The following is a 23,773-nucleotide window of genomic DNA, read 5'->3' as shown; positions in this document are numbered from 1 at the left end:
TGGAAACTGAGGGAAGAGAATTTTTGAAAGTTTCATGTCTCCTCTTTCCTCTCTAAAATTTATTTGTAACCCCCAAATCACCCCATCACATGGCTGGATATACAGTGTGTGCACATATATTTTTGGTAGGAAAGGGAGGGAAGTATAAAGTCAGAGAAGTAGCAAGGAACATATCATTTAGGACCTTTTAGGTCATATGGACCTTAGCTCTTATCTTAAATATTAAGTAGAGTCACAGAAGGCATTCAAGAAGAGAGATATGATCAAATTTTTATTTTAAAGGGTCACCTTGGCAACCAAATGAAGAATGGATTGGAAGAAGAGGAAAGAAAGCAGCAGGAAGAGAAGCAGAGGAGGAGGTGAGAAGTTCCTGCTCAAGCTGACAAGAGAGATAGTGGCACCTAGTACAGGGTACAGCAGCAGGCAGTGAAGAGAAGCGAAAGAGTTTTTTTTAAATGTTGGGAAGCAGAATCTATGTCTTCCCAAGTTTTCCATTTTCCTCAAGACAGAAAGAATCAAAAGTATTCATTGATAGTTCTCCATTCATCATGGCAACTGACAAATTTACTTACTTGCCATTAGACAACAAATCAATTCAATTAGTAGCAGCTGCATTTCACAGGAAGCTCTCAAGGAAAATGTGAACTTTGAAAAACAGGCTAACAATGCTAGTGGTTGTAGGCCAGTATGCTACAATTTAATTGAGGGGATAAATGTTCCACATTCTTACAGAAAAGAAAAAAAAGAATGTCATGTCCACAATTCTACCTTCAAGTTGATGACTTGGAAACCTAGATGATAGTACATTTGATTCTCATTATTTGTGGTAGTTTCCATGAATACTGAATTAGCAAATACTAAAGCATTGCTTCTAGGGGAAATATAGGGCGAGATTCTGGTGAGACTCTAGTCACAACATTTTCACCAACCAAGGAATTTATAACCTTGCTTTATATGTGTTTCTGTTTAAAATCACCTTATTTAATAGATATTGTTGATTCATTAACACTGACCTCAGTGCTAACAACACTATAAGTCATGCGTGAACAAAGATTTTCTAACATTCGTATATTTCCTAGAAGGTACATCGCAGCCATCTTGTGCTTAGCAACACAAGACAGAACTTCAACACTATACTTGGGGGACATTTTCAATGGCAAAATCACAAAGTGCACAAAAGTGGGGAAAACATGGCACTAAGTAATCCATGAAAAGGACACTTATTTAGAGTAAGAACTAAAACAAGAAGGCAGAGTGTCACCTTGTTCAATCTCAACTGGGAACACACACATTGGGTGCCTCCAATTTTTTGTCTCTCTGCACTTATCTGTGAATGACCACAAATGTGCCATGAGTATTGATTTGGAGGCTACCAATAAATTTCAGAGAATAGGCAAACTCACAAATATGGAACTCAAGAATAATGAAGAATAATGAAGATTAATCAATAAAATCATCCAAAAAAGATTCAGAAAACTTGAAGACCTCCCATGAGTAGGAAGACACACAGAATGCTTGGAATGCCTAACATTTTAAATTTTCTATTCAGGTTTTTGTGACAATTAAATCAGACCTTGATGAATTTGGAGGAAGAAACACCCAGCACAGTGATTATGAGTACTAATTAGGAAGCAAAATAGTGGCTTTGATGAATCTGTGCTTGGTTTGTCCCTTAATTAATTGGCTAGCTGCTATTATACTTGTGGTTGATTGGTTGAAATATTCCATTAAAATCCGATACAGTCTGGGTCCTTTACAGAAAAGCCTTTCAAGGATGAGGCGTGAGTAGGAAAGAGGGGATGTGAAAGGCAGAAATTTCTTTGTTAGGATGTGAAAGGAATTCCTTGAGCAAGGTTCTGAGCATATGTCTTTATCCAAGTACAAGGCAACCCATGCAACTCTAGGGAAATTTGTTTTAAAGGCAGCTAACAGCCTGTTCACTTTACTAAATGAAAAGGGCCCATGGTAGTCTTCAAGACCTGTTTTAAACATTTAGTGTACCACACACGTATGTGAGCTTGGCATTGCCATGCTAAGTGCTGGGCAGGCACATCCACCCCGCCTCTGTGTTTAGGGAAATGACTCTTGTTGTCAGTCTAAAACAGTACCAAGCAAATGTCTCTGCAAACGACAGAGTGCAGGGATGTGTTTTCCCTTAATTCCCTGTAATTTTTGGCAACCTTAAAACTCTTCTCCCCCTGAAAATTCTTGTGACATTGATCAAAACAGAAAATAGTAGCAGCCAAACTCAGTTTTTCCCCTGCTGCCCAAGGACCATATCTCTTTCTTTGGTTGTGGAGAAGCAATGGTAGAACATGCTTAGACTGATCAATGAGTAAATTTCCAAGGGCAATATGAAGAAACCATAAATCTGACTAAAACCTAGAAACTGTTGGAATCATCATGTCAGAGATCCTACATCTGTATCAGTTCACCATCAGAGCTCCAGCCTCTCCAAATAGGAGAGCTTTTGTTAACTATGCAACAAGTAGTAAGAAGAAAGAAAAAGACTGCCCAAAGCCAAGCTCTTCCCTATTGTTGCTGATGCATATAGAATTCCTTTTAATAATTATCATTTTGAGAGTAATAAAGATCTGCTTCAGTGACAATGGAATTATGATTATTACTATTTTTTTTTGTTGTTGTTGTTGTTTTTTTTTTTTTTTTTTTAAGATTTATTTATTTATTTAATTCCCCCCCCCTCCCCTGGTTGTCTGTTCTTAGTGTCTATTTGCTGCGTCTTGTTTCTTTGTCCTCTTCTGTTGTCGTCAGCGGCACGGGAAGTGTGGGCGGCGCCATTCCTGGGCAGGCTGCTCTTTCTTTTCACGCTGGGCGGCTTTCCTCACGGGCGCACTCCTTGCGCGTGGGGCTCCCCCACGCGGGGGACACCCTTGCGTGGCACGGCACTCCTTGCGCGCATCAGCACTGCGCATGGCCAGCTCCACACGGGTCAAGGAGGCCCGGGGTTTGAACCGCGGACCTCCCATATGGTAGACGGACGCCCTAACCACTGGGCCAAAGTCCATTTCCCATGATTATTACTATTAATTTTTCAACCCATCCCCATTGTCAAGGGGGGTGGGTTTAGAAAGCTAGGCAATTATAAGACCACATTCTTAATTCCTTATGGAATATACATGGAAATTTATCCAAAGGCTACAACTGTTTTGAATTTCAAATTAAGAAAGATGAATTATTAGTGATTTATGCATATTGGGGTACAAGAGTTTGCTGGTCACCTTGATCTCAAGTTTGGAAATGTCCTAAATTTATATCAGAGATTGAAAAGCCTACTGACTAAAAATGGACTTACTAGATGGGAAAATACCAATTCCTACTTAATTTCATTGTAGCTCCCCATTAGAGGATTTGCCTTAAATTGGCTTGATGAACTGAATGATATAATTCAGTTTGTACCTGTTCTTGTTCTTGGTCCACATTCCTGTGGGTGTGAATCCATTGTAAATAGGATCTCTTGAAGATGTTATTTTTGTTGAGCTATGGCCCAATAGAATAAGGTCAGGCCTTCATCCAGATTACTAGAGGCCTTTATAAGCAGAATAAATTCCGACATTGTGAGAGAAAGCCACACAGAGGAGTCAGAAGCTGGAAGTCAGTGAACACACAAGAAAAATGTGAGGACATCATCCTATGATGGAAAAGCCAAGGAATTCAAAGATTACCAGCCAGCCAGAGCACTACTAACTCTGGGAATAAGCAGGCTTTCTAGTTGTCTGAAACTGAGGAAGTAAATTCCTGTTTTTAAGCTAACCCATTGTCTGGTATTTGTCATAGCAACCAGGAAACTAAGACAGTTGGATTGGTGGGGTCATCCTTAGGAGTAAAGAAAAAAATAAAATAAAAATCCTTCTGCTAAAAACAAGGTGAAAGCTAAAGGGAATGGCTTCTTTGCTACACTGTCATTGCACTGGAACATACATTCCCTGTGCAGTGTTCGTCTTGCTCTGCTCCTCCAGGTTCTAACCACAACAGCGTACTATATGACTATGACCCTGGTAAATGGGGAGAGAGGGTGGGGTATATTTAATAACCTGACTTGCTTTAAAATGATTTCTAGGTAGAATCTGACTCTTTTATATTGCCAAATACCCATTCTGTTTGAACAACCACCCCCACCATTCTGGACCACAGATGTCATTTCTTAAGCAGATGTAACCTTTCCTTTCTTTGAAGACCCATACCTCATTCACTTACACAATTGTATGACACCAAGTTTTCCTCTGTGCTACAGCTATTTTCATTTTTATCCTCTCAACTGAAACATAAACATCTAGAGGATAGCAACCATCTTTTATTAATATAAACAACCAAATCCAGTTTCACATATCCAATAGAAGACTTTGCGCTGGATTAAAGCTCAGGCTCCACAACATACCAGCTGTATGCCCTAGGACAAGAGACTTCTCTTCTCAGGGCCTCAGTCTCCTAAGCTGGAAAATGGAAATAATGGTAGCATGTTTTATCACAGGACTTTTGGCAACTTTAATTGAGATGATGCACACAAATCATTTAGCACCGTCCCTGTCACATGAGGAGTGCTCAAAAAGTAGGAGTTATTCAAATTACTATTAACTTCAGCCCAGATCTACGCCCTGTCAGCCTTTGTCCCTGGTAGCTGCCTTCTAGTCAGAGATAAAACTCATTTCTGATTCTAACCCCAGCAGTTAGCATTGTGCCTGGTTCTTGGCAGGTGCTCGATAAATGCCTCTGGAAAAAGTACTTATTTCATATGCTTGGTTTGTAATCTTATGTCCTTCTGTTGATTGTACAGCCAGAGAATCTTTATTTTAATTTTTATATCAATGTTATGGGTTACTCTGTCAACACAAGGTAATAACTGCAATAATAATAAACCCGTGATTATACTCCCCACTTACTTTTGTTCATTTCTGTCTTGAGGGATTTGGGATAATGTCCACTCTGACTGCTTCAGGCTGAGAAAGGATTTAGATATTATGGGGCAGAGGAAAGGAATTGTTTGCTTGTAGTTGAAGACACTTCTTCTTTTGGGGATGGAACTTGTCCTTCATCATCTTTTGTTCGTTGCCCAGGGCAAGCCCGAAGAACTGGAGAGAAGGAGTTTGCTGCAACTCTGCTGGGTTTCAGGGCTCAACTGGCATATGAATAATCAAACATTTAAGTCTCTGAGACATATGCTTAATAGGTGCCTTGAAAATGGTAGGTTCAAATGAAAGGAGTAGAAGAACCATGATTAGGGGAATTATAAATGAGTTTAACTATGTTATATTGAGGAAATAGAGTTTCACACATTCCCAGACAGGGCTCACCAAGGGGTGTTGATTTCACTAGCTGTGCGTCAGTGCCTCTGGTGTCCAGACGGCCCTAGAAACCTCCGCAGCACTTTTGTTTGAGGCTTTGTTTACTGTGGCAGTTTCTGAAAAATCTGCCTGAGACCTGCATAAGCATAACCTCTGGAATGACCTCCCAACTCACTTTGAAATCTCTTAGCCATAAAAACTCTGTTTTATTTAATACTTCCCTCTTTAGGTCAAGGTCTTTTTCCAAATGCATCACTGAGCAGCGCGTATAGCCAGAGGATCTTCGACTCCGTTGGTAAGAGCAGAAAGAGAAAGTTAAGTGTCTGTGTAGTCAGCAGGCCTTATTTGCAAGAATGAGGTAATACTTCCCTTCATTCAATAACATGAGGTTACTGTTTAAGTTTTCTATTTTCTGCACCTCCCTCACCCCGTTTTGTTCTTTAAAAAATAGAGAAGTGTGAGAAGGGAAAAAAAAAGCATTATATTGAAATGTTAATCTCATTTCATTAAATGAATTGTGGAGGCTGAGATACTGATCTACATCCTCAAAGAATAATTTCTTTAAATACCTTGAGCTCAATATTCTCTTCTGGACAGCTTTTTCTCTTTCTTCTCTAAAAAAAAATAAGCATTAAATTATGTTAAAGTGTCCCAATTAAGACTGAGTATCAGGGCATCCAAGCTTAGGAGGATATACTAGGTGGTGAGGGTGAGGCAAAGATGTACCCTAAAATCTCCCTTTGAAACAGCTGTCCTGCCCTCTCCAGCTGGTTTACATTGCCTGAAGTAGCTCTCTGAAGCTGAGCAGTGCTTATTGCAAGAAAGAGCAAATAAACATACCGTTACATATCAAGTCCATTCCAAAGTTGGTCAGGGCACATGCAAGCTTCCTCAGAGGCTTTGGCCCCAAACCTTCCGTATTTACTGTGAGCAAAACTCTAACCAAAAGAACGACCATTTTAATTCTCCAGGGAGGTCAGCCACTGAACCAAGGCACACCCCTTTTAATGAGCTTGGAGTAGAGTTCATGGTGGTTTTCAAGGCCAGGTTTGTTCTTGCTGTGCCTCTGTGTTTGTACTTGAACTTGTAGAAGTCAGATTCAAAGTTATTTTTAATTAAAATTTTTAAAAGATGCTTTAAACTAGAAGAAAGTATTGGAGCATGGCAGAGAATAGGTACTCCCAAAAGAGTAGGAAGTCAGTTAAGAAATTAAACAAAGCAGGTGATTTCATAAGAAATGGAAGAAACTAGGACAGATGGGAAGGAAACTGAAGTGCCTCTGAATATAGCAAAGGTTTCTTAAAAAAATGTTGAGAGAGCAAAAGAGGAAGAAGGAGAGATCACTAAAACAATATAAACTATTAGATATATTCAGAAAGAGTCTAGTCCTTTACCACCAAGGGAAAGAATAACAAGCCAAGTCATTCTCCCTGGATGTATATCTGACAGGGTTCTGAGTTGCTGGCAAAAGAAATCAACTCTAGTTGATTTAAGCAGAAAAGTATACATTAGAAGGATACTGAGAAGCTGGAAAGCCAATTCAGCAGCTCCTTGGTCAGAAACAATAACCAAAATCACACACTGAACTGTTAAATTAATACCCTGCTTTGCTGCAACTGGCAGGTCCCAGAAGCTCTGGCTTATACCAAAATACCCCAGGTACTGAACAGTCAATCCATTACTAACTATTATTCTTGGAACCCTGAGAATATAACCTTGCTACAACCACCAACACTGCCAGAGAAGAGTCCTGGGAGTCCTGCTTCATTATGTGATTAGTTCCTATTCAAAGTCTTGGTGAATGTATCTTAGAGTTTAGTTCATGTCCTCATGTCCTAGCCATAACAGGAGCTGGAAAATCAAGTTTCTATCGTTTTAAGTTTTTTCAGGGGGAGACAAGCTCTGTGGCAAATTCCCCAAACACAGGAAAAGAGTTCACACAAGAAAGCAAAAATGAATGACTAAAGTCTACTACGTGGTAGCATCTTCTTTGAGTTCCTGAAAAATTAAGGGTTACAATAGTCCTGAGAAATAAGCGCAGTTTCCATAATCACGGCGTGCATAGTGGTTAGAAGCACAGGTTCTAGAGACAAAGAGATGGAGGTTAGTTCCATTACTTCTTAACCTGAGTGATCTTGTACAAGGCCTTTTAACTTCTTCAAACCTCAGTTTGCCCAAATTACTAGTATTATCTCATATCATCCTTTCAATAGTTGGACTATTCAGAACTCTAGGTTGTTAGTCAGTCGCAGTCATTCGACACTAACTATGGTAAGGAATATATTGACTCTCATAACTGAGAGACTCAGGGGAGCAGCAGACTTTGTGTCACACTGAATGGAGGGGCCACACCATGTCGTGAATACTCGGTCTTTTTTCTCACCTCAGGCAATTTTCTTTGTGAGATAGTAAAGATGGCCTTTGGAAGATCCAAACTCACCTCCTAACAATGTAGCAGCTCCAGTAGAAAGAAATGGCCTTTATAGGCATCTCCAGTAGAAAGACACCATGAAAAATATTGATTGGTCCAACTTGAGTCACATGTTATCCCTGAGCCAATTATTGAGGCCAGAGATGTGGATACACTGATTCATTAGGTCTAAGTCATATGCCATCTTTGTGACTGAGGACAGTTTGGATTGGCTGACCCACTTGTACCACTTAGGAGAGGTTCTCCATAAAAAAGGGACACTGTTAGCAGAGAACAAGAGACACGCCCATGGTAACAAGAGCACTGGCAGACTGGAGACTAGAACGTTGGTCTCCTAATTTCCATTTGGATGCTCTTTCATTGCTATACTAAATGAATTTAGCTACTTTGAGGGTGCACCAACAGCAAAGTTATCGCTGTTTAATATTTCCTTAGCACTTTCGATGTACTATGAGGAAATTTTATTATGGCTCTTTCCTTTTTTCAGTTGAGAAAACTAAGACTTAGAGAAGATAAGGGAATGGACCAAAGTTACGTAGATACTGTTGGGGGATTGAATCACGTCCCTGACAAAAGACATGTTCAAGTCCTGTTCCCCAGTCCTGTTGATGTGAATCTATTTGTGAAATAACTCTTGAAAATGTTATTATTAGTTAAGGTGTGGACTCATGTGTGAATAGGATCTTCGAAGATACAAATTAGATGAGGCCAAATTAAAGCAGGTTGGGCCTTAATACAATGATGTGAGTCTTTATAAGCAGAGTGTATCTGGACACAGTCAGTCAGTAGAAGCCAGAAGTCAGAAGAGCCAGAGAATAACGCAGATCTCCATATGATGGAGACAGAGGGATCAGCCAAGTACCCCAAGGATTGTAGCAAGCCTGAACCATAAGGCTATAGACACTGAGATAACATGGCCTGTTGGGGCCTTGATTTTGGACCTCTAGACTCCAAAACCATGATATAATAAATTCCTACTGTTTAAACCAACCAATGTTTGGAATTGGTAATAGCAGCACTAACCAAGTAAGAGAACCAGTAAGTGTCAGAACTGGAATATATTAGCCCAGGACTCTCTGACTAAAGGACTTTTCCCTTAGTCATTAAGGTATTATGTGCCCTCAATAAGCAAATGGTTTGTGTCCTTGCAACCTCTTAAAAGTCAGTTGAATCCTAGGACCTCAATAACTTTGACACAACACCTTGATGTTCTCAGGAAGCCAGAGCTTCAATACTGAGCATACGCCATTTCCACCCTCCAGATGATGCAAGCTCTATATAGCTGTATCCCACATTTTGCTCATTTTAAATGAACAGCTATGCCTTCCACATCAGGACTTTCCCCATAGTGGTTTCAAAACATCAAGGGTCAGTATAAGAAAATAAACAAGAATTTGGGGGGAGTTTTGTGTAAACCACAGAGGATACACAAAGGCTAGGAGACAACACAGGAAAAGATGAGCGACTCAGAAATGCATAAAAATATATGTATACCATTGTATAATATCAGCATTTTTAATATTTTAAAACCATAAATACACACAATTTCAGTTTTGAGGTTGAAATAAGTAAAAAGTTAAAGTTTGTAAAAAGAACATGAAAACCAGTTACAACACACAAAAACTGGAAATGGAGACATATCTTAAAAAGTTTAGTAACTCACAAATGCATAAAATGTATGTACTGTTAAGTATAATATCACCTGACAGTATGTATTTTATTGTTTAATAACATAAGTGAACATCTACACATTTTTTTCTTAAAATTAAATTTGTAGTATAAGAACTGTGGTTCTATGCAATAGTTTGGGGCTGCCAAGCCTGCTCACGGAAAGCTCTCATGTGACATCTTGCAGTGAGTGATCTTGTAGTGATCTTTGCAACTCCAGTTTCTTGTATCTTGTGCCATTTAAATGCCTTATACTCTATTAAAACCATGGGTCCCAAGCGCAGCATTCCTAGTGGTTTGGAAAATGCCCCCCAGAAACAGAAGTAAGTGATGAACTTGAAGGAAAAAGTAGAACTGTTAGATATGCTTCATTCAGGCAAAACGGCTGTTGGGGTTGGCCACCACTATGGCATTAATGCATCAACCATAGCGCATAGCAAGGAAAAAGAGAAGGAAGTCCGTAAAGCCCTTGCTGCAGCTACACCAATAAGTGCAAAACATTTGCATAAACCACAAGATCCTCTTCTCTCATTCCTAGAAAATGCAACATCTTTTTGGGTGCAGGATTGTTTTACAAACGGCATTCCAGGAATAAGAGAAGCTAAGTCCTTAGTGATTCCCTAAAAGAAAATGAAGGTGAAGGGTCCTCCCCTACAGATTTTCAGGCCAGCAAAGGCTGACTTGAATTTTTTTTAAAAAGGTTTAGCCTACTCAATGTAAAAGTAACCAGAGAGGCAGCAACTGCCAATCAAGAGGCAGCTTGGGAGTTTCCTGAAGCCCTGAACAGACTGATTCAAGAGAAAGGCTGCAAACCAGAACAGATATCCAATGCCAATGAAACAGCACTATATTGGAAAAAAAATACCTCAGAGAACATGTATCAGCCAAGAAGAGCAGCAAGTCCCAGGTTTTTAAGCTGGTATGAAGGAAAAAAAAAATTTTAGGGTATTTTCCAGATTGCCGGGGTGCCACACCCACTCAGTAGCATGTCTTGAGAGCCTGCAGTAGGAGTAGGCAGTAGGCCCTAGAAATAGTGTGGTGAACAAGACAAGACAAAGGCCCTGCTCTCTTGGCTCTAAGTAGAAAATGACAGACAAACAAGTAAACAAATGCACAGATTGATATGCTTATTTTAAATAGTGGTAAGTGATAAAACAGGTGCTAGGATAGGAAGAGACCTGGAGTAATAAGGCCAGAGATGGCAGTACACAAGTACTGAGGAAAGGCCACTGCAAGGAGTACATTGATGAGCTGAGACCTGACAGATGAGGAATTAACTATGGCAAGATGGGAGGGAGAGCATTCCAGGAGTAAAGCATAGTGTGTGCAAAGGAAATAACACCAGTGTGGCTTGGAAGCAGATAGCAGAGGGAGAGAGACGTATACCTGTCAGGTCATTATAAGAAACTTGGATTTTATTTTATGTGTAGACTATAACCATTAGAAGGATTTAACCTGGAGCATGCTGTGATCTGATTTATAGGCTTTCTGCCCCTCCAGTCTAATTGCATGTCCTTATTGCAAATTTAAAGTTCTGAAAGGAAAATTAACTCCAAGTAAGAACAGCCTGTGTATAAACTGTATTAAAACCTACAAAATTTTTAGGAAAGAATAGGGAACATTCTTTCCCAATATCCACATTCTTACAAGGCATGTACTTTGTGAAAGGGCTTTTCAGTATCCACATAGCCAAAAGACTTGTGGAAAATTTGCCTTTGATATTCTGGGTGAGTCGTGAATTTTCTGAATGATGGCTTAGCTTCAATGAAAAGCAACAGTGAGGAAAGGCAGATAACCTTTCCCTGTGAATGAAGATACAGATTTTGTCCTGAACCATCCCAATAATGTGCCTGCTAAGGATGGTAAATTGTGCGTCCTGAAGCAGTTAATGGTCACACTGAGTCTCCATCCACACTCTAGCACTTTAAGAAAGAGCAAGGGCTCTGGTCACTGAGAGACCAGATTCAAATTCCAGCCCTGCATCTGCCTAGCTGGGTAGCATTAGTCAAGTTACTGAATATCAGTGAGCCTCAGTTTTATCTGAAAATGTGGATTAATAATAGTACAATAGCAGGTATTTCCTTGGGTTGTGGTGCAAATAAAACAAGGCAATCCAGTAATGCATGAAGCTCAGTACAAAGCATAAACAACTGCCTTCAAGGTTCCACATTTGAAAGACGGTCACCTATGCTAAGTATAAACCTGGCACAAAATATTCTACAGGGAAAGGCAAACAGAATCGTATGGACAATTGGGCCTTCTTATGAAAATGATGCTCTAACACAAGTGTTGGCAAACAAAGGCCCACGGCCAAATCTAGCCCACCATCTGTAAAAAGCTAAGAATGCTTTTTACATTTTTAAATGATAAAAAAAATCACGAGGAGAATTTTAGGACACATGAAAATGATATGAAATTCAAATTTCAGGATCCATAAATAAAAATTTATTGGAACCCAGACACACTGATTCATTTATGTAGTGTTTTGTGCTAGAACAGCAGAGTTGAGTAGTTGCAAAAGAGACCATATAGTCCAGAAATCCAAAATATTTACTGCCTGGACCTTTTCAGAAAAAGTTTCTTGGCCCATGTTCTAACCAGCTGAGCTGGCTATATGGTAACTAACAAACTGACATTCTATTCATATTTGCTCCCCATTTACATTCAGGTTTATATTGACAAGGCTGAAAACCCCGAATGGTAGTCTATTTTTCCCCTGGAACATTAGGTTGCAGTTACCACAATAGGCTCCTTGTGACCTCGTGGTTCATCCCACAAGCCACCCTAAGATGGATTTAACAAACAGAATATTGTATGTTTTCCTACTCAGATAAATTTGTAGTGGAAAAACTCTTGACTGAAAGCGCTAGCTACAAATATCAACTAATATCACATTACTGTATTTAAATAGCTGATATAAGTCATGATTTACAGGAACCCAATTATAAGTCCTTTCAGACAACTCCTTTACCAGGCATTAGGATTTTCTATCTGTAATTAATATAATCCTGATTATATCTCCACACTTGAGAAGAATACTTTCATTTTAAACACATAGAAATCTTAAGTTTAGAGAAAAACAAAAGTCCTGTAAGATCTTTGGGCCATTATCAATCAAAGGCTTTGGCAGGCAGTTTCCTTTTAGCCTTTGATCTCCCTGTCAAAAGACATCTGTCAGTTAGCAAATTATCAGCAAATGCCCTTCCAGCTGCCTGCTCGCAGTCTCTCTCCTCTCAGTCGGGATAGATCTTTGTTTCAAAAAGGGGAAATTTAAATGAAAATGTTGTGCAGTTGTTCTATTTGAAACCTAATGAACCTTTCCCTAATCAGAAAAAAAAAAAAAAAAAAAAGCATTATCTCTACCTGCCTTTCCTCTCCATTTTCACCTTTGTTAATAAATTCTCATTGTTTCTAAATCCCTTAAAGTACCAAAAAAAAAAAAAAAAGGACCTCTTGGCTACATGTCAAACACTATATCGCATGTTTCATATGTATTCTCCCTTTTACTCCTTATTCAATTCTGTGAGGTATGTGCTTTGTCTCATTTTGCAAATGAGTAAACTGAAACTTGCAGAAATTAAGTTACTTGCCTCAAGTAGCCCAGCTAGTACTGACAGACCTGGGATTTGGACCAGACCTTTTAAATTCCAAAATTGCTCTTAATACTGCAATCAATTACAGAGTTAATTATTTGCTTTGTCTAAGTTTAATTTTCCATTTATTTTTCAAGATCCCCTTCCCTGATTTAACAAAAGATGAATAATTTAAATCATATATATAAAGACACATGGTGATTCTAATAAGAACAAAAATGGTTTATTAAAAACAAAATGTTCTTTCCATGAGGCTTGTTTTGGGCAGTGTATCACAAATTCTCTGAACCAGTAACATATGCTTCATCTAGGATAAGACTGATAGATTTGGGACACTGAGAGGGTGTTTCTTACTCCTTAAGGATTTGGAAACTAACCATACTCTTTCATTTAAGAGTCAGTGTTGTTGGAGCAAATGAAAAGAGAAGGCATGGATCACCTGCCATAGTCATACCTTAGCGTTTCTATCAATCTACTGCTGGAATCTATACCCCATATTCCTACCATTTACTCAAGATGTTATCGTCTAAGAAATACTGACTAGTAGTACCATTAATATACAAAAACTAGTTCTGCTGTGATTAACTATTGATTGTTTGTGACTTTGCTTTTTAAATAAGCAAACTATTGTTCACATGCAATAAAATTTTTGTGTCATTTTAAGTGTAACTTTGATGCATTTTGATACATATATACACCTTATAAACACCACCTCAATCAAGATAAAGAACATTTCCATCACCCTACAAAGGTCCTTCATGGTCCTTTGCAGGCAGTCCCCTCACCAAACCCGACCCCGGGTAACCATTTACTTGCTGTCATCATTAACAATGTTAGCTCTTCTGTAGTATCAAATACATGGTATCAGATAGTATGCACTCTTTATTTCAGACTTATTTCACTTAGCCACAGTGCCTTTGAGATTAGTCTATGTTGCTTCAGGTGTTAATAATGTATTCCTTTTTATTGTTAAGTAATAATCTGTTTTATGGATATGCCATAATTTGTTTATACAGTCATCTATGATGCATACTTTAGTTCCTTCCAGTTTTGAGCTGTTATGAATAAAACTGCTATGTACATTTGTGAATATCTCTTTGGATGGACATATATTCTATATTTCTCTTATGTAAATCCCTAGGTATGAATAGCTAGGTTATATGGTAAAAACATATATATATGTATATATTTTTTTCAGGCAGGTAAGTAAAGAGTTTATTGAAATTTCAGTCATTTGCTCTTTTGATTGGTTGTATTTCTGTCTTCCTATTTGTTTACTGCTATGTTCCATAAAAGAATTTAAGGACACACCATAGGGTAGGCAAATAAGTAGAGATTATTGAAAAATAAGAGAAAGGGAAAGTACATACTCAAGACATGGGTGTGGGTTGCTCAAGGGAGAGGCACAGTGCATTAATTTTATAAGAAAGCAAAACAGTTCCCCAAAGTAGTTGTAACATTTTACACTCCCACCAGCAATGTATGAGTGTCTTGATCCTATCAGGTAGTTAATGAATTTTAATTTCATGATAATCTAAATCTTCCTCATCAGAACAATGACCCTTAAACCAGTAAGAAATTGGCTCCAGTGAACCCTTCCTATTACTCTGTCAGGAAAATCAGCATTTCCTTGAGTGTTCAAAACCTGATTTCATTGTTAAAAGTAAAAAAAAAACAAAAAACAGAATATTCATAGGTTTTAAATGAATATAATGCAAATTCTAGTCTGTGGCAGGGAGGTCATCAAAATGGTAGAGGGAGACTCTGGAGGGCTCTGAACCCCCTCAGAATTTTTAAACAGCAAGCAAAAATAGGCAGAACCATCTTTCTCAGAGCTCCAGAAAACAGTTAAAGGGTTGCAGTAATGGGCAAGTGCCAAATCAAGAAAAAGGAAACTTAAAAAATGATAAGATAAACATGCGGCACCCATGCTGGCCCTTCCCGCATACCATCCCCAGCTTGGTGTGGAGATGGTCTGTATTCCCAGTGTGGGTCCCTGGCCCAAATTCCAGAGTGCAGAGTAACTTTTATGCACATATTAGCTTTGCAGGTATTTCTGTACCAATTTGCCTGGTCACAGCATGAAAGAACGAACCAGGACACTTGTCACAGGCTCACTGACCCAGAACTTGCCAAACACATAGCAGCCTACAGGGCAGCTAATATACTTTAAGAAAGTAATCAAATAACAGCTGCCTGGGTTAAAGGACTATTGACTTTAAGACATACAATACAGCACCCAGGAATGGAAAGAAAAACTATTTCTTAAGGGAAAAGGGGATATATGATATATTCTCAGAAAAAATCATATGCCCAGAAAAGACCTGGAGGATCCTACACTTTCACTTAGGCTGGTCTTTAGACCTATTGCTAGGAAGGCAAAGCATTGAGGGAGAAGATACACATAAGCCAATCTGCAAAGGCTAGGAATTTTTCTTTCCTTTTTTTTTTTTTTTTTTTTTTTTGTTATCTCCTAGCATTCAAGGAAATCTCAGTCACAGCAATAGCTGGATACAAACTTAAGGAAGAGATACCTAAGTGTCTAAATTCCAGAGATACATCAAAATATTAAAATATCCAGTGTGCGATAAGAGATTAGAAGGCATGTGAAGAAATAAAAATGACGTCTCATAAAAAAGACCAAAAAAAAGCATTAGAAACCATCAGTGAGGAAGGCTATAATTTGAGCATCAAAAAGACTTTAAAAAAGTATCTTACATCTTTCCAAAGATCTAAATGAAAATAAAAATAAATAAAGGAAATCAGGAAAACAAAAGAAGAACAAAAATAAAGTGCAATAAAGAGAAGTCATGAAGAGGAACCAAATAAAAACAGTAAGCTGGAGACCACATTACATGAATTTTTTTTAAAATGCCCTAGAGAGGTTCAACAACAGATTGGAGCCAAGAGAAGAAAGAATCAGTGAACAGTGAACTTTAAGTTGAGATAATTGTAAGTATCCATTCTGAGGAGCAGATAGGAAACAGAATTAAGAAAAGTAAACATAGTTTGAGACAACTGTGGGAAAAATCAAGTACATCAATATATTCATCATGGAAGTGCCAGAGAAAAAATTAAAGGGGAAGAAAAAATATTCAAATAAATAATAACTGAAAACTTCCCAAATCTAAAAAAAGACATGAGTATACATATCCAACAACCTCAATGAGAACTCAAGAAGACTCATACCAAGATACATTAATAAGAGAGGGAGCAATGGAAAATTCACAAATAAGTGGAAATTAAACAACATACTCATGAACAATCATGGGTTAAAAAGAGATCAGAAGCAAAATTAGGAAATACTGTGAGGTGAATGAAAATGAAAATACAACATACCAAAACTTACAGGATGCAGCAAAGGCAGTATAAAGAGGCAAATTTATAGCTCTAAAATGCTTACATTAAATATAAAGAAAGACTTCATGTCAGAGACCAAACTTCAAAACTGGAAGAACTAGAGAAAAAAGACCAAATTAAACCCAAAGTGAGCAGGCAGAAGGAAATAACAAAGATTAGAGCAGAGAAAAATGAAATAGAAAGCAAAAAAACAATAGAGAGATAAAATAAATCCAAATGTTGATTCATTGAAAATTTTTAAAAAATTGACAAAACTTTAACTAGACTAACAAAGAATAAAAGAGAGATGATACAAATAATAAATTCAGAAGTGAGAAGGGGGACATTACTACCAATGCCACTGAAATTAAAAAGACTACAAAAGGATACTATGAACAACTGCATACCAATAAATTAGGTAACCTAGATGAAATGGACATATTCTTAGAAACACACTGATTCAAGAAGAAATAGGAGATCTTAACAAACCCATTACTAGTAAAGAGACTGAATCATTACCCAAAAAACTGCCATCAAAAAAGGCCATGACAAGATGGCTTCACAGGGAAAATTTACCAAATATCCCAAGAAGACTTAATTTCAATTCTGTTCAAACTCTTCCAAATAATGTAGAGTAGGAAACACTCTATAATTTATTCTATGAGACCAACATCACCCTCATACCAAAGCTAGATAAGGATACCATGAGAAAAAAATTTATAGACCAATATCTCTGAAGAATATAGATGTAAAAATCCTCAATGAAATACTAGAAAACTGAATACAACAGCACATTAAAATAATTATACACAATAATCAAGTGGGATTTATCCCTGTTTTGCAAGGGTGGTTCAGCATTAAAAAAATCAATTAAAGTAATAAATCACATTAACACAATGAAGGAGAAAATCCACATAATCATTTTGATTGATGCAGTAAAGGCATTTGACAAAATCCAGCAACTCTGCTTGATAAGAAAAAACAAACACTTAGAACACAAAGAATAAAAGGAAACCTCAAAATGATAATGGGAATATATGTAAAACCCATAGCTAACATCCTAATTATTGATTAAAGACTAAAAGTTTTCCCTCTAAGATCAAGAATAAGACAAGGATGCCCACTGTCACTACTGTTATAAAATATTGCACTGGAAGTTCTTGCCAGGGAAATTTTACAATAAAAAGAAATAAAAGGCATCCAAATTGGAAAGAAAGAAGTAGAAATTATCAAGAAAGTACAAAGACAACCTACAAATGGAAACCGCATATCTATTAATAGTTTAATATCCATAATATATAAGAAACTTCCTATAACTCAAAAACAAAAAGACAAACTACCCAATTTTTAAAAGGACAAAAGATTTGAATAGATACATACCCAAAGAAGTTATACAAATGGCCAAACAGCACAAGAAAAGATGTTCAAAATCATTAGCCATTAGGGAAATGCTAGTCTAAACCATAATAAGATGCCATTTCATGCCCACAAGAATGTCTACTACTAAATAAATGGAAAATTACAAGTGTTGGAGAAGATATAGAGAAATAGGAACACTCCTTTATAATTGATAGGTATGTAAAATAGTGCAGCTGCTGTAGAAACAGTTTGGCATTTCCTCAATAAATTTAGAATTACCATATGAACTGGTAATCCCATTTCTATTTATATACCCAAAGAATTGGGCAGAGAATCAAACAAATAATTGCATGTAAATGTTCATAGTGGCATTATTATCAATAGCCAAAAGTTGGGAGTAACCCAAGTGTTCATCAATAAATGAATGGATAAACAACTTGTAGTATATGCATATAATGTGTTCAGCCATATAAATTAATGGAGTTCTGATACACGCAACTACATGGATGAACCTTAAAGATATTATGTTCAGTAAAATAAGCCAGGAACAGAAGGACAGATATTGTGTGATTCCACTTACATAAAATAAATAAAATATGCAATTTTACTGAAAAAGAAAGTAGAACGTCAGTTACTAGGGCAATGGGGAGAGAGAATGGGGAGGTAATGCATAATTAGTACAGGTTCTGTTTGGGGTGATGAAAAAGTTTCAGTAATGGATGGTGCTAATGGTGACACAACATGATGAATGAGTTCAATGTCACTGAATTTTATGCTTGGGAGCACTTGAGATGGGAAAATTTAATTGTTACTAATTTATACTAATACTAATACAGGGTGTTAATAATGGGATGAGTTGGGGGAGACTACACCAAATGTTAAGATATGGGCTATAGTTAGTAGTAATGTTTATGATGCTCTTTCATAGTTTGTAACAATTGTTTCACAACAGTGCCAGTTGTGGGTGATGGGGTAATATATGAGAGCCCTGTACGATGAGATGCATGTTTGTTTTATAAGTTCACAACCTTTACTATATACTTCTTGTTTATGGATGTTCATATATGAATGATAAACTTCGATAAAAACATAAAAAAGCAAAAACAAATAGAAATGAAAGAGATAATGATAATTAAATGCTCTACATGATCCTAGATGTAATCTAATAATGGAGGAACTAATGCCCGAAAGGACATTATTTGGACTTTTGAAAAAATATTGGAATATAGACTGTGTGCTTTCTATCAGTATTAAATTTATTGAACTTGAACTCTTAATGTGTTTATATGACTAAATAGCTACATTCTTAGGGAATGTACATAGAAGTATTAAATGGTAAAGGAGTATGATATATGCAACCTACTTTTAGACAGATAGATAGATACATACATACATACATAGATACATAGATAAACAGCCAAATAGACTGATAGCCAGGAAAACACAAATGTGGTAAAATGTTAAAAGTTGATAAATCTTGTTATCTGGGTAGATGTTATAATGGGGTGCTCTGCATTCTCTTTGTATTTATGTTTGCATCTCTCCTGAAAGTTTGAAATTATTTCAAAATTAAATATTTAAAAAATCCAAACTCTCAAAACTAAATTGATTTGGGTTTTCTGTTGCTTAGAGATAGAACTTTAAAGAGCAACTACTGTTTGGGCATTAACCATGGAATTATAGCAAAGCAAGATTATCAATGATTTAATATGTGGCCTAATTCATGGCTTCATATGATGCCTCAGTCTCCCCACTGGAGGACGTGAAGTTGGGCTTGAATGCTCCTGGGGAGTGTTGGTAAATGGAACTACTACATGAGAGAAGGAACAGAGGGAAAATGGAGGACCAGGCTCAGGACACCCAGTCTCTTCTCCATGAAGCCACCTCATGTTCTGTACTCACCAAGGGAGAAAGGGGATAACAGTCATGAGGCTAAATGGAATCCCATTGACCCAGTGAAGTCAGTGAGAGGAATCCAGGAACTGAAAAGAGATCAGAAGCTTCTCAATTTACACTGCGACAGAGAAAGGGCTTTGATTGAATAGTAGAATCATCAATTAGCCCAACTGAACTGGCAGCTAAATGATAATGAGCTTGTGGCACCAGGGAAAGAACTATAAATTAAGTAGCCAGCAGTCAATCTCAGACAGAGGATATCAAACAATGTAAATGAAGAAATAATGATATATCTTAAATCTAAGATATAAGAACACTGCCTAACTGTTCATACAAGTCTATCTTTGTCCGTTACCTGCTAAAGGACAGTTTTTTCCCTCAAAATGTAATATCAATTTTGATATATGTAGTCTGGCCTTGATATAAAGCATATGGTTTTTTGTTAAACAGTAGAAGAGTAGTTTCTGATTTAGAGAGAGCAGATGAGAGTTCTCTGAGAAGAACACCATTTATTTGTGTCCTGCTCAAATTATAATTATAGATTCCTGAAACTTAAAAATGAAGCAAGCAATCCTTAAGTTGTAAAGAGTCCTACTATAGTGCTATAAGAAATAGATGAAAACACACAAAATACTTTAATAGCTGATAATATTATACGTATTACCTGTCATTCACTGTGCTAAATGCTTTAAGATTACCTTATTCAATTTGTACAACTCCATGAAATAAGTGCTTTTTCAGCCTACTTCACAGCTAAAGAAACTGAGTCACAGAGTGGCAAAGTTCATCTACCTAAAGAAGAACAGAATTTTCCAAATCACTGGATTTGCAAAACAAACATAACCACTCATCTGATCTCATCTAAGCTTGGACCTGGCAAATAGCAGCCCTGTCTCTTGGGATATAAGAGCCCATTTCTGAAAAGAGGAAAGAACACTTTAATGGAGGAGCTTAGGTTGGAAAAGTCTCCTGTGAAAAATGGCCAGCTTCACAGGAGGTGGTGTACCTTACATGTCTATAGCAATTCCTGACTCTTAAAGCATTTTCAGATATATTATCTTACTGAATCTTCACAGCATCTTGGGGGAAGGACCAGTGCATCACTATTGATATTTGACAGCAATGAGAATGAGTTCTAAGTATTTAAGTTCCTTGTTCTAATTCCTGTAGCCAGATTGGGAAACTAGAGCTAGACCTCTTAAGTCATGACTCTTCCTCCTTCTTACAGTGGGGGAACTGGGTACAGAAATATATAACTTCATGAGCCTCGACCAAGTTCCCAGGAATAGATATTTAATTTAATATTAACAGTAAAAATATTAGTAACAAAATCAGCACTATTTATTGAAGACTATCTGCCAGGTACTGTGTTAAATATATTATGTAAGTCCCCTCATTCAATCCTCATAACATAAGCCTGTGAAGTAGGGGTTATTACACTGGCCCCATTTTACAACTCGGGAAACTGAGTGAAAGTGGTGGTGAGTACACAGGAGCCCACGCTTGATTTCCTCCAGAGCCCCTGCTTTTAGTCATTAGGATACCCTGCCTCCAGCTTTAAATTCAACTTCTTAAATTAAGGTGGAAACTCTCCACTCCATGAGATTTGAAATTGCAGCAAAGAGGGTGTAACATTGTGAACATTGTGAATGTACAGATCAAATTTTTACATCACCGACTAATGAGAAACCATTGTCATAGCAACAGACATATCAGATATTCCTGCTCCAGCACACGGAAGCAACATTCTCAAATGATCCACAAGAGATCTTGCTTCCATCCAGGGCCATCATTCCAGATTTCATTTGAATTTTTTAAAATCCGTTTTTTCATCTTTTCATTTAGACAGAAACCCCAAGAAGTAGAGAGGAGATTCATGAGAGAAGGAGGACACAAATTCATTTGATATAAGATATACAGCACAGGAAAGTTTCATAACATATGGGACTATTTTCCTAAAATCTTTTTCCTTTTAATACCTTTTTACCACTTAGTACTAAATTCTACCCTTATTTATAGTCTTATCATATAGAATGCCAAGTATGCTGCAAGAAATAAGAGTTCAGTTTCAGTTTAGCTTTCTCCAAGTGAACCTAATTTAACCTGCTGAATCCATAAACCAGTGAGAGAAAATTTAACAACCATGTTATGGATGACAGCGAAGGACAGTAGGATGGCATGGACATATTTATAATAAAATAATCATTTGTTGTTTCCTGAAATTCAAATTTAATTGGGCACCCTGTATTTTTATTTGCCAAATACAGAGCTAGACTAAAGAGGGTTAGACTTCTAATTCTACCATCTACTAGCTGTGGTCCTTCAGGTGAGTTATTTAATATTTATTGTTATTTAACATTTTAATTTTCTCATCTCTAAAATGGCTTAATGCTTGAATCTATCTCATAAGGGTATGATGAATACTACACTTAAAAATACCTACTACATGCCTGGTACATAATACATACAAAATATATGTGCATCATCATCATCATCATCATCATCACCATTATTACTATTATTATCAGTCATCCTGAGAATCACTAAATATAAGGGCTCACAGCCACGTTTCTTCTCTGAATAATAAAAATTAACAAACATCTTTCCAGAAATCTAAATGATTTGATGAATTAATGACACTTGGCTAATACATAGCAATTAACTAAATTAAACTCAATAAACATTTATTAATTCTCTAGTATATGCAAGACACAGAGCTAAGCACTAGAAGTATAAAAAAGCATATACTGTCAGAGCTAAAAGGAAACTTAGAAATTATCTCATTCAGTGAGGGGCACTTTACAGAAGGGAAATGGGTTGGCATGGGTGACAGTGTGAGTTAGCCTCACAGGACAAAATGGTGGAAGAACCAGGGCTGCTCTGCAGTCGCTTACTGAACCTGAGTGCCTCTTACTAGCCGCTTCTGCGGGCTTGTACAAAGATGGAGCCCTTGCCCTCCAGAAATGTGTAAGCTGGTCAGGAAACGCCAAACACATGTAGCTACTGATTTTACCTTTTTGCTGTGAGTCTACTAGAGTCAATCTATCTTAATAATTTGACCATCATAAGAAACTAATGAAAAATCAGAAAGGAATAAAAGCAGGATTATTATCCTCAATATTCTTAGGAAAACAAAACCCAGAGAAGTCAATTGGTTGGCACAAGAATGCAAGGTGAGACAGAACCCATACCAGGAGGCAGAGCTCCTTGCCTTTCCCCTGGAGCTGCCTGCCCCGCCCATGAAACACAGTGTGGGAAAGTAAAGCCAAGCAGGAGTTTTTAAATGAATACATCTTTACACAAAACCACAAAGAAAATTGGAATGAGCCTAGAGACTAAGCAGAGGGAAGTAACAAGTTTAGCTAAAAATCAGGGGGGGGAAAACCCACATACAAGCAAATAAATAAAATATACTTGCCCAGGTGACCAGGACAAAAACACAGATTAAAGCCAAAGACCAGGAAAATAGAGAAATCAGAGTTTGCAGACAAAAAAAAAATTTCCTAGATGAGGGCCAAGGATTTGTCTGAGGTCACTGAGTTGAACTTGAACCCAAGTTTTCTGAATAACAGTTTGCATTCCACAAAGCCACACTGACTCTTCAATTTCCTCTTCTGCAGAATAGGAGGTGGGAGGGGTGTGTATCTGTGTTAAAGCAGCTGATCTATGGGGCCTTTTCCTATAATTACTTTGCATTGCATTGCATTGCATTGCATTGCATTGCATTCCATTCCATCCCATTCCATTCCAGCCTATTCTCTTCCTATGTCTGATCTGTGCATATCTATTTTTTCTACTGATAAGCCCAGTTTCAGCAATGAGACATTACCTGTAGAAGTCCAAAAATGATGGTTAATTATTCATGGATTCATAAAATAATTACTAAGCATTGCTATGAGCCAGGACTGTATTAGGTACTGGGACTCTAGTGATGAGCAAACATGACATGGCTCTTAATTGTATGGAGCTTTTGGTTTGGTGGGAGACCAGACATTAAACAAATATATGTGCAATGAATTAATCACAAGAGGGATAAGTGGTGTAAAGATTGCTGTTAGAACATAGAAGAGGTGGCATTGGATTGGGAAAAGTGGACATAATGGACAAAGGGTATGGGGAAAGGCAGGAAGAGATGAGAGGTGGAGGCGTCTTCGGGACATGGAGCTGCCCTGGATGGTGCTTCAGAG

The sequence above is a fragment of the Dasypus novemcinctus genome, chromosome 2 (genome assembly GCF_030445035.2).
Source record: "Dasypus novemcinctus isolate mDasNov1 chromosome 2, mDasNov1.1.hap2, whole genome shotgun sequence".
Taxonomy (NCBI): Eukaryota; Metazoa; Chordata; class Mammalia; order Cingulata; family Dasypodidae; genus Dasypus; species Dasypus novemcinctus.
The sequence above is the reverse complement of the archived record's forward strand: the minus strand, read 5'-3'. Positions refer to the sequence as shown.